The sequence below is a fragment of the Mustela erminea genome, chromosome 8 (genome assembly GCF_009829155.1).
Source record: "Mustela erminea isolate mMusErm1 chromosome 8, mMusErm1.Pri, whole genome shotgun sequence".
NCBI lineage: Eukaryota > Metazoa > Chordata > Mammalia > Carnivora > Mustelidae > Mustela > Mustela erminea.
The window spans coordinates 101586974-101599517 of NC_045621.1; the positions used below are offsets into that span (position 1 = coordinate 101586974).

General features: G+C 45.2%; 1 non-coding gene across 1 annotated transcript; it reads left to right on the forward strand.

Moving 5' to 3' along the window:
* Positions 1-480: 480 nt before the first annotated feature.
* LOC116597965 lies at positions 481-587 on the forward strand. The gene has a single exon (XR_004288879.1). It is a non-coding gene; the product is annotated as a U6 spliceosomal RNA (small nuclear RNA).
* Positions 588-12544: the final 11957 nt, after the last annotated feature.

Below are 12544 nucleotides of genomic sequence, written 5' to 3' on the forward strand. Positions count from 1 at the left end.
CTTGACACATATTACATTACTTTCAGGTGTACAGCACAAGTACTTGTGATTCCACAAGTCTGTATGTTATCTGGGGCTCACCACCATTGTAGCCCCATCTGTCCCCATACAACCTTATTACAAAACTATTGACCATATTCCCTGTGCTGTAGCTCTCATCACTGTTACTTATCCATCCCATAACTGGAAGTCTGTAACTCTTACTCCTCTTCACCCATTCTGCCCATCCCCCACGTCCTCCCCTCCGGGGACCATCAGTTTGTTCTCTGCATTTATGGGTCTGTTTCTGCTTTTTGTTTGTTTGTTTATTCCTTTGGTTTTTCAAACATCTGGTTCTTATACAGGTCTTTGGAACATAACACAAAATTGTTTCGCAGAAGGGTGATACCGAGTGTCTTATGCACAAGACATTTATGAAGCTGCCTGTTATATCATACCTTTACCAGTGCTGGGTACTCTCATTTAAAAATTAGTAGTCTTGTGCTCACTTTGGTAGTACATATACTAAAATTGGAAGGATACAGAGAAGATTAGCACGGCCCCAGGGCAAGGATGACATGCAAATTTGTGAAGCATTCTACATTAAAAGAAAATTAATAGCATCTCATTTTTTTGGTTATTGGTGGATTTGAATATTTTAATGTTTGTTATCTGGTTGTGTTTTTAGGGTGTCCTTTCTAAAAAACAATTCTGACACTTTGCTTTCCTACTTAGAAAGCCCCTGAGCCCCGCAGTGCCTACAAGTAGGATAAAGTTCCATGGAACGTAATAGGTATGAGCCACACGTTCAAACCCGAGACATCCTTTCCCGCTCCAGTTTGCCATGCAAAATCTGTGTGACCTTGGACCAGTCCCTTGATCTTCATTTTAATTCTCTCACCCACAAAAATAGGAAAAACAATACCAATCTCCTGGAGTCATCATGAAGATTAAATATAATGTCCTTTGTAAGGAACTCTGTAAAGTATAAAATATGGCTCTAGATCAGTCATTGTCATTTCTGTCATGACAACATACAAGACCTAACATGAGTGCCTCTGGGTGGCTTAGTTGGTTAAGCCTCTGCCTTTGGCTCAGGTCATGATCTCAGGGTCCTGGAATGGGGGCTCCCTGCTCATCGGGGAGTCTGCTTCTCTCTCTCCCTCTCCCCTTCTTCTGTGCACATGCGTTCTCTCTCTCTTTCAAATAAATAAATAAAATCTTTAAAATAAAAAAAAAAGACTGGTCGGGGCGCCTGGGTGGCTCAGTGGGTTAATGCCTCTGCCTTTGGCTCAGGTCATGATCCTGGGGTCCTGGGATGGAGCCCCACGTCGGGCTCTCTGCTCAGCCTGCTTTCTCCTCTCTCTCTGCCTGCCTCTCTGCCTGCTTGTGATCTCTGTCAAATAAATAAATAATATATTAAAAAAAAAAAAAAGACTGGTCATGGGGCTAATAGCCAATGTGTAATGAGAGCCAACTTCCTACTTACCGGGGACGGTGCTCAGTCCTTTACATGTATGAACTCACACTAACCTCACAGCAGCATGGGAGGGAGATATCATTATGTTACTTTAATAGATAAGGGGACTGAGGCACAGAGATGAAGTCACTTGCCCAAAATTATACCACTGGGAAACAGCTAAGCTGGAGCTCGAACACTGAACACTGCGCCCATCCTTTCTCTCAGGCCTCCTCATCCGTGAGCCACATGGAACTATAAGGGCCTTCCCTAACATACCACACCCCTTCATCCCTGTGCCTTGGCTAATGCTCATTCCCTTCATGAAGAGGTCTCTCCACCCTTTACCTCAAAACCACTGTTCACCCTTTATTGTCTGACTTAAATGTCCTTTGCTCTGGGGTTCAGTCTGCCTCCCCTCACCTGGGTGGTGCTCCACGGTCACTTACCCGTTTACCCCTAAATTGCTTAGCCCACGGTCTTTGTGCTTGTGTGTCCACATGTGTGTGTGCCTTTGTGTTTTGCTTGTAGGTCTAGCTCCCCATCTAGAGTGTGGACATCTAGTAGGCTTCAGTTTCTTTTTCCATGGACCCTAATTCTGAGCATAATGCCCAAGACCTAGGAGGTGCCCAGCATCTACTTGTTGCATGAGTGAACAAATGGTGACCATTCTGGCACAGTGAGGGGTGAACAGGGGAGAGAAGTAGGAGTTTTGGGGCTTTCAGGAGGCTTTCCTGAAATCTCTTCTCCCTGGGTTCTGCCTAGGACTAGTCCCGTAATAAAATCGGGTCTTCCTTTTATACTGGCCATGGACCCCAGCTGACATTCCATGCACAAATGCCTGTGGTCCCCAGCTACACTCCCAGATCACCCAGAGAGCTGCAGCCACACACTTGCGGGGTTGCATTCCTGCTGGTGGTGCTGGGGGCTGGGCTGCTTCTTATCAGCTGGGCTTGCACTTGATGTCCATAGGCAGCCAGAGGAGAACATCAGTACATGCGTTGGCCCCAGAGAACCAGCCCTTTTCGAACTTGCTTGTTGGCAGGGGCAGATGGCCATAGGCAAAGGCACCAGAGGTGACCCAGAGCAGGCTGCAAAGTGTTTGTGGACAAGGGGAAGGACAGAACTCAGCCCCTGGGGGTTTCAGGCAAGCTGGAACAGTGAGTGTAGTATGTACATGGAGGGAAACTCAGAACTAAATGTATGAGGTCAGTATTTTAACACATTGTATTAGCTTCCCATTGTTGCTGTAACAAATGAACCCAACCTTGGTAACTTAAAATAGCACACATTTGTTCTTTTGCAATAATACTAGAGGCTAGACGTCTGAAATGAGTCTCAGTGATTCCAAATCAAGGCATCACCAGGGCTGTGTTCCCTCGGGAAGCTCTAAGCCATGACCATTTGGTTGACTTTCCCAGCTTCTGGAGGCTGTTCTCATTCCTGGGCTTGTGGCTTTGGGTCACCTCACCTTCGCTCTCCCGGATTCTATCATCACATCCCTTCTCCCTCTTCTGTTCCAAATGTCCCTCTGCCTCCTCCTGATAAGGACAGTGCTCATTGCATATGTTTGCCAGCTCCCACCCTGAACCAGACTCTGTACCGGGCTCTGTTCCAGGTCCTGTACCAGGCTCTGTGGTATAAAGGTGGCCCAATCTCCCCTATGGGCCTGGAAGGGGAGGCAGGTTGAAGAGCAATGGCCGGCCATGTGAGCCTACTGTGACAAATGCCACAGGAGAGGCTTGCCAGCAACGGGGAGGGGCTGTCGCTCCTGATGACAGATGACAGAAGGGGTCACAGGGCAGTGAATCCCCTGAGTTTATTCTGAGTGGATGAAAAATGTTCCAGGGAGGCAGCGTGTGGGGAGACAAGAGTCAGAGCAAAGGGGGGAGCGGGGGACTCGTGCGTCAGCATAGGTGCATTTGAAACCTCTAAAGTGAGAGATTGGGGAGAGCTTATCCACATATCCGATTTTCTGTGATTCTGTAGCTCCCCTTGTCCAAGTGGAGATGCTCCGATGTGCTCTGCTCTGGACCACCCTTGGCCCCATCCTGCGCTCCCGTGGCCTTGCTGCTCACAAGAACATCTTTTCACTTTCTGCCTCCAGCTCCTTTCCCCATAGGACTGCTTGGGAGATGGGCACAGTCTCTCTCTCCTCTCCTTCCAGGTGTGCCCATGCACTAAGCCCCCTTGGCATCGGTTCCTCCAGAGCATGCCTCCTGGTTTCCCGTGCAAGCCCATTAATGCCTGACTCCCAGCAGACAACTCAGCCTGCACAGCAGGTGCGAGCGCAGATCCTCTGGTTCTGTGGAATGATTCCATTGAAAAGCTCACAGGCAAAATTTTTGTAGAGATTGTGAACACTTGACAGTGAGGACTGAGTAAGGCCCAGAGCCCGAGTGGAAGCAAGCATGTAACACTGGGCTTGTGGAGTGATGCATCTCCTCTCTCCAGCAGTATTTTATCTGCTGAATTCATTGCATGGGGGCTCGAAGCTCCTTAGAAATAATGAGGACAGTCCACGCATGTCAGAGAGGAGGGGTGGGCATACATCCAGAAGCTAGCTCTCAGCAGAGACCACAGAGTCTTGGATTAGAACCCACCATGGTGGAAGGAGGAGTCTGACTCAGGAACATTCTGGACTCACAATCTGAGAACTGGACGGGGAGCAGAGATTCCTGGTAGAATGGGTGTGTTTTGAACTCACCCTTGAGCCTCTCACCTTGGTGTTTATTTCAGAGGAGCAAAAGGCTTACAAATTAAAATAAACCTGCAATTAAAGATACAGCTTTAAGGGTACAAACAACAAAGTGTGGGATCCCCGTAAAAGTGCAGAATATAGGACGGGGGGGGGGGGCGGTGGGGGGTAGAAGGAAGAGGGCTCCCACCTTCAAGCGCAGAGTGATAGACATCAGTGAGGAGGCAGGGGCCCAAGGCAACGTGGGAGATGGGAAGTAGGGGCAAGGGAGGGAGCTGGCCTGGGGGCAGAGCACAGCCACCAGTGGGGGTGGGGGGTGGGGTGTAGTAAGGACAATGAGGAAGCAACTTTATACTCCCTCCGGGGTCCCTCCCTGGACCCCGCCTCTCTCCCGGCGACCCTAGTTTTTTAATAAGGGTTGTTTGGTTCTACCTGCTGTGAAGGCTTTTGACATTCAGATGAAATCAAGGTCAAGGTGCTTTGGAAACTTTCAGGTGCTTAGCACATGTAAAGCCAATGGAACTTATTAAGGGATTGTTCCTGGGGCGTTGTATTTTCAATTTGGTGGAGAAAGTGGTAGATAAACAATTTGCTTTGAATGTGAAAGCTTTTCTTTTTTAAATTTTTTGATCCAGAAACACTGGAAATTTTGGTGGGATCCACGTCTCCATTCACTCACCCATTTATTCCTCATTTATGCAACGCGCATGTGTGCTGCTCCTGCTGTGGGTGCAGGTCTGGGCCGGGTGTGGCACTGCCTTTGGGAACTTGACTTCCAGAGTGTGTGTCCCCCGTCCCCGCCAGGGTCCGTCTCACCAGGACTCCCTCCCAACAGAGAGTTGGGGGCTGCCAGGAGGGCAGGGCCTGGCCTAACAGGGTATTATAGAAAGGGTGTCTCTTTCAGGCTCCGGGAGCCAAGGGTGTTAGACCTGGTGAAATGTGGCCTGGTGCCTAACTGCGCCTTTTAAGGGCTGCTGACAGCCTTCATTAGCTAGCATTAGGACAGGAGCTGTGATAATCACCGCTGAGTGACTGTAAACACGGAGCATCCCTGAAGAATATTCAGAGCATCAGGCAACTTGTTAGCTTTTGTCTGGGCTGGAGAGAGGAAACGAAGTTCTGTGGGAGAGAGAATTTACCATAGTAAAAACAGAAAATCAATCGTATGGTTCTAATTTAATTTTAATTCACATTTTTATACGTGGAGTTTGTTCGAAGGGCTGACGTTTTGCTGTGAAAATCTATAAGGGCTGAATTGTCCTCGAATTAGAAGATTTTTAAAAGAAGTTCTTTGCCACTGGGTTGCAATTTGTTAAAACAAACAATAGCATAACCGCGCTGCAATCGGATGCCAAGATATTACTGGACTCAGCGAAAATCAAGTAATCTTTTTTAGGTTCTATTCTCTCCCAGCTAAGCTCCCCAGCAACGTCAGGAAATGACAAATTGCAGGATGAATCTAAGAGCAGTGCCTTCAAAAATACAATAGTTATACAAGCCATCTATTGTTAATGAAGAATATAATGCAATTTGCCTGTCTGCAATACAATTATGCAAATCAAAGGAGGAACTATCCCGAAATCTCTTTACATTCCGATTAAAATGAGATAATTTATCAAACAGAATATTACTGATTATGTTTATGTGTTGCACATTAATCCTGTTACAATAATGTATCCTTCTCCTAATGTAATGGATTTGTGCAATCTAACAGAAAATGACTTTTATACTATCCACAATTATAAGAATATTCAAAGCATATCCATCCCCGTGCAATAGCACATGTCTACAACTGTACAATAAACCTATTAAAACAAGCAGAGCTTATGAATGTAACCTTCATCCCAATAAAGATGACAGTACATTCAATTTTATTGTACTCATTATGGGAACAACTCCATAGATGATAAATACTAGGAGTAAATTAGTTTAACCTTCTTTCCTTTTTTTTTTTTTTTAAGAAAAAAAGTGGCCTTTAATCCATGGCGTTAACGTACCCCTCCCCACCTGGATTTTCCTTCAGTTGGTCAAATATGACATCATTTCGCAGAAATCTATCATAAGTGAGTTTACTCTTATTCTACCTCTTGATAGGTGTTTGGATTTGGTACATTTCCACAGGTCAGGGAATTTACACACTGTATCCCTCCCTTCCCATGCTGTATGTGTTCACGGGTATTGGGAAATATGCATGTTCTGGATGGGAATATGACTTCAGCTGCAGTCATCTAGAGGGGCACAAGGAATCCCCGTTCTAACTTGTACATCAGAGCCAAAAACTAATGAGTAGTATTGTCAGGAAAAACAAGAGCCCAAATAATTGGCGAAGATCTCACTTGCACTTCCGTTGCCAAGGATAATCACTTTTGCATTTAAACTAAACTCTTCCACCTTGACGAGAGTCATTAGCATCTGACAGTGAGTGATAATGTGCTTAAATTTCACACCTCTTGGCCTTGTCTGCATTGTCAACATTTCCCACATGCATACCTCCACACTAGGCTTACAGGTTGACTTAAACAAATGTTTATCTTTTGTGGTGAAATTGTAAACCCCAGTGTTTTGCAAGTTCGCAAATTGTTCCCCTTGCCTTTAAACACCTTTAAGCCAGTTTTGCTGCAGGTTACACCTGAGGTATTATTTCCCCCACAATGTCAGGGTTCTCTTCCCACTCCGATTAGGTGGACCTGCCACGTCAAGAGAACACAAAAACTCCATGAAAAGCAACATTTTGGGGCACCTGGGTGACTTAGTGGGTTAAGCCTCTGCCTTCAGCTCAGGGCCCCGGGATCGAGCCCTGCATCGGGCTTTCTTTTTCTTTTTTTCTTTTTTTTTTCCAAGATTTTATTTATTTGACAGACCACAAGTAGGCAGAGGAGCAGGCAGAGAGAGAGGAGGAAACAGGCTCCTGAGCAGAGAGTCCGATGCAGGGCTTGATCCCAGGACCCTTGATCATGATCTGAGCTGAAGGCAGAGGCTTTAACCCACTGAGCCACCCAGGTGCCCCTCATCGGGCTTTCTGCTCAGCAGGGAGCTGCTTCCCCCTCTCTCTCTGCCTGCCTCTCTGCCTACTTGTGATCTCTCTCTCTTTCTCTCTCTCTCTGTCAAATAAATAAATAAATAAATAAATATCTTAAAAGAAAAGCAACATGTTTTTCACCGCTAACTGGCTGAGTGTGCACTCACATTCACACAATATGAACACAAGGTATGACAGACAAATCTATCAGCCTTCGCCTCAGCAGGACAACATTTATTCTAACTGTAAAAGGGTACTTGTCCTGTTGTAGATAGGGGTGAGGAAGGAAGGGAAAGGGGAGGAGAGGAGAGGAGGAAGAGAGGAAGGGTGTCAGTCACTGTGTAATGAACAATGGTTCCTACAGTACAGGAGAGGCAGAGTAGTGGCTCATAGGCAGTCTCTTTTCATGGTTTACCAGTTGGTTTGGGAAGCCATTGACTTGTTTCCCCTCAAGTGTGGACTGTCCCAAGTGGAGACACTTGATGGAGGAATGCATATTGCCCTGGGGCTATCTGGGCCTATTTTCACCCCTGCTCTGGAGGCAGCCGAGAAGTAGTTCCCACTCAGTAAGATCTCTCAGGCTAGAGCAGGGATATCTGGAAGCTTAGACCCATTAAAAATGGGAACATTAAAGATGTAGTCATAACAGTGGAAGTAAGAATTCTGAGGGACAGCACATATGGAAAACATCAATCTCCCTGCCGGCCGAGGGGAAGACTGTGTGTCCTTTTTAGACTCCAATGCGGTAGAAGGGGGACTTACAGCTAAGGGTCGGAAGACAATGGCCGTGAAAGAACAGGATTTTGAGGGTGCTCTAGACTCATCACAGTCCTGCCACTCTGTCTGAATGTGCTGTGGGCACGGATACGTGTTTGCTCTTGACACAGTTTCTTTGGCTCTAAAAGATGGTTCCTTTGTTGTCTCCAGCTCAACTTCATGTCTACTGTGTCGAGAACAAACACATGTCTGGTGGAAGACGGAACAAGGACGTCCTGAGCAGGGTGAACAATGGCAAAGAGTTCATTTCTGTATTCGGTAAATATTATCTGAGTGCCGACTGCATGTCCAAGCGATGTTCTTGGCACTGGCTGTATATCGGTGAACAGAAAGACATGGATTTCTACCTTCATAGAGATTACAATTTTAGGGGAACAGAATAGACAGTAAATGAGTAAACGTATAGTATGGTAGGGACGCCTGGGTGGCTCCGTGAGTTAAGCATCTGCCTTCAGCTTAGGTCATGATCTTGGGGTCCTGGGATTGAGCCCCGCATCAGGGCTCCTTGCTCAGTGGGAAGCCTGTTTCTCCCTCTGCCTGCTGCTCCTCCTGTTTGTGCGTTCTCTCTCTCTCACAAATAAATACATAAAATCTTAAAAAAGACAAAATGAAACAATATAGGATGGTAGCTGGAAGCAAATGCTGGATTAAAAAAAAATAAAACAGAGTGAGAGAGATCAGTCTTGAGTTTGGGGGTCAGGGCCCACAGTCTTAAAAGGAAGTACACTTTTGTTGTCACACTTTAAAGAATATATTTGCTTTAAATAAACCAATCTGTCTCATAAAGGCCTTTGTAACCATGGAAATAGGTAACTAACATTTCCATAAATAAGTGTGAATTTGGATACATGCGTCCTTTAACGGTCTGTTGCCAACTGGTAACTACCTAGAGATTTCATCTGAAATAAAGATGCAAGAAGAAAATCTTGATTCCTTGATTCCTGGACAATGATCAATAGTTTTAATTGGAATAAAATATTCATAATTGGCTTTAGCCTGATTATACTTAGTTGGGGCAACTTCGCTAGGTTTCTTTCGAAGAAAAACAGTTAGGGATCCCAAAAGATAGCATGAGGGACAATGCTTGCCCTCAAAGGTACACAGAAGTTTCCGTTTCTTGGTGGAATTTACCGTTTTCGCTGAGGTTATCAACTTTTGCCCTGTGCCCTTGAACCAGACTAATGATCCAAATAGGTATGTCCCTAGTGTTCAGTCAGGTTGGACGCAGAGTGTAGCTCTGACGCCACAGTAGACCACCCAGATCCCCATTCAGGGTGGAGGCGCTCCTTTCCCCAGCTGCTGGGAGGGTTGGCAGTGCCCAAGGTCACAGTCCCTCGTGGGGGCAGCCCTGCTCTGTGATTGTTCAGCCAGTGGGGATCATAAATGCTTGGTCCCCTTGCCTCAAGCAAGGACAGCTCTGAAGGGTGGTGGAGAGCTCCAGGGATCCCTTTTGGGACGGCTGTGACCGCTGCTAAGCTGCATTTCGCTCCAACTTCTCCCTCTGTCCCAATGTTGCTTCCTTTACTTCCCCCATAAGCGTCCTGCACGCAAATTGCCTTCCCAGAGTCTGTTTCTCTGTGAAACTGATATAAGGAACTTTATTTCAGCTCTGCACGCAGAGAGCCACGGCAGAATCAACAATCTATACTGATTCTGCCCTTGTACTTACACTCAATTTCATGATCTTTCTGCCAATTTCTGATCCTGTGGCTGTCTTCCCTATATCCAGTTTCAACCTCTCCCTTTGGACTGCATGATGCCTTCAGCTTCCTGGGTTTTAACCTCCGCCCCTACCAGTTCTGGCTCTTTTCCTCTAAAAATCCCACCCCTTCTAAGCTCAGCTACCAGGATGTAAAGCTGAGGGACTACCTTTCCCTCTCCCTCCGTGCTGAGCAGCTCATTTCAGGAACGTCTTTGCGTTACGGGCCACAGGGCCTTCACTTCATCCAGTGGTGAGGCTCTGGCAGCCTTAGGAGTAAAACCCTGTAACACACGGACACAATATGCCTGAAATTCCGGGCTGCTCACCACATTAATGGGGTCATTCCGTTACATACCCTTGTTGAGTTTATGCACACATACCGGTTACCGAAGCACAGTGTACTTGAAACAAAAGTGCAACAGTTGTGGTTTTCAGTGATAATATTTTTATGATGATGGGCTTGGGTTTGAACCCCTGGCTTAGAGGGTCACAAGTGACTTAAAAATATACTTTGATTTTTCCTGAAATAATCCTCCTCTTGGAATAATATTACCACAGGGTTTTGCCGGCACAGCTTTTCCCGTGTTATTTATTCCAAATGAAACACCACCCCACTGTAAGTGACTTTTGGTGCCCCTTAATATCTCAAGAATTTTTTTCAGTGCCTGTCTGTCTAAAATTATCCACGGCTCCTGCACGGGTGGGTAAAGTTAGTGTCTCCAAAGAGTTATAAATCCAGTGTCCCCACTGAGCCCATTGTTTCAGATCCAAAAGTGTATGAATTGCAGCCCCAAGATTTTTTCTTTATTCTTTGTTATGAAATAGGTAACCAGATCTCGCTGAATGGAAATCCTCCTTCGAAGACTTCTCTGGCATCCGACTCCACTTTCAACTCTTGCAAACCTTATTTTGGAAAAATGGTCATTTATAATATCAACATTTCTAGATCATGTTTTAAAGACGGTTACAGGCGTTTGGAGTAACCACATGCCAAAGCTGTCTACTTCTAATCTAACAACCCCCTAGGTTGAAACCAGAGAGAAACTTAGAGACAGGCGGCCAAGAGCCAAAAAACTCTTGGGGGATATTTATAATCCCCCAATTCAACCAAAATTGTTTCCACTCAAAATTAATACTTGGAAACAGATCTTGAAGCCCAAATTTAGACTGTGCCTTCAGTTTCTTGGGCCGTTGCAGAGCCAACTGCTTGAAATAAATGTATTTGAAGCTGATTGAACATTAAAATGATTGTCTGTTACATCAGAAAGACGAGTAACACCTAGCATTTAAAGAGATGACCGTCTTTATCCGAGAGCTTTCAGAGCCGAGGACCGAGGGTTGGCTGGGGTCCATGGTGAGAAAGGGTAGTTACCAAGCATGCGGACGGTACCTCTGTTTATGCATGTGATTCCCCTGTAGCTCCACTCAGACTCTCTTGTTTGCTGAACATAGCTGCAGTTCATATTTATGGAGGGAATGTGATATGCTGGAAAGCATTTTGTCCTTGGAGTTAGAAAATCTAGGTTCAAAGTACTGCTTTATCAGTTCCAAGTACTATAATCTTAACAAATCTTTTTGTCTCTTGAAATCTCAGTTTCTCCAGACGTAAAAGGAGGTTAACCTGCCCTGCTCTGGCACCCTCTTACAGTGAGTTAGAGGCTCAAATAATGAAACAAATGTGAATGTGCTTTATTTTTCCAAATTCATGGTGTTAACGTGTGTGTCTGTGTGTGTTTAGCTTACTTTTTAAAAATCAACAATGCTTACCATCTCAAGTCGGACTATCAAACCTTATTTAACCAGTACATTGCTGTGAATGCAGAAGCTTAAATATAAAGGAAATGGATTTCCCAAAGATGATCCCCAATACTGGTCACTAATTAGGGCATTGTCTTTGTCCCAAATCTCTACAAAGACATTTTTCTTAGATTGTAAAAGGTATGTCCTGGCCACTCACCACAATCATTTTTAAAAGTTTAAAGGTTTTAATTACTCATTTATTTCATATTCATGCATCTCACAGAAGTGTTTTGAGGATACATGAGGTTCCAGACAATATTCTGTTTGGATCGCCAGATAAAATAAATTTGAATTTCAGATAAACAGTGAACAATCTTAAAGTATAATGGTTATATTTTAAATTTATCCTCATAGTTAAAATTGCGCCTGGAGCGTTGACAACCAAGCCAATGTTTTAAAATACTGTGTTGGCCAAAACTAAAAACATATTGCATGGGACATATTTACGCTAAAGAGTTATTCACTGATTATATGAAATTCAAATCTAACTGAGCATTCTGTCTTTTGATTCGCTAAATCTGGCAATCCTATCTTTGTGCTGGGAATGTTTTGGTAGCTGCCCTCAGGCAACATTCATCCACAGAGTAAGACAGACAACAAGCAAGTGAGCAAAAAAACCAAGTCATTATTATAAATACAAATACAGCTGAGTAAGGAGATAAGGAGGGTGCCCCTATTTTGGAAAGAGTGGAAGGGAGATGACTCAAAGCGGACATCTAAAAACAGTAGTGAGCCATATAAAGCTATAGGGCAAAAGACCTCAGAAGGCATGGAAGAGTCCCCATGGAAAAACCTTGGTGGCAATGAACTTGTCCAATGTGAGGCAGCTGCGAGAAGGCCATGGGACCAGAGCCTACCGTGGGAGGAAAGGGTGGTGTAGGTGAGATCAAGGTTGGAGGGTCAGGCTGCATCTTGGCACAGCAGCTTGTAGGCCAGGGTTTGGTTTTCATTAGGGTGTGACCGGGAACCGTGAGGGGCTTCTCAGCAGGGGCATGACTTGATCAAGCTAATAATGCAACTCCAGGGGCTATGTAGGGGGAAAGAGACTGTAAAAAAGCACAGGTGAGGGCAGGTACTTATCGCAGAGTCTCAGTGAAAGGTCATGGGGAC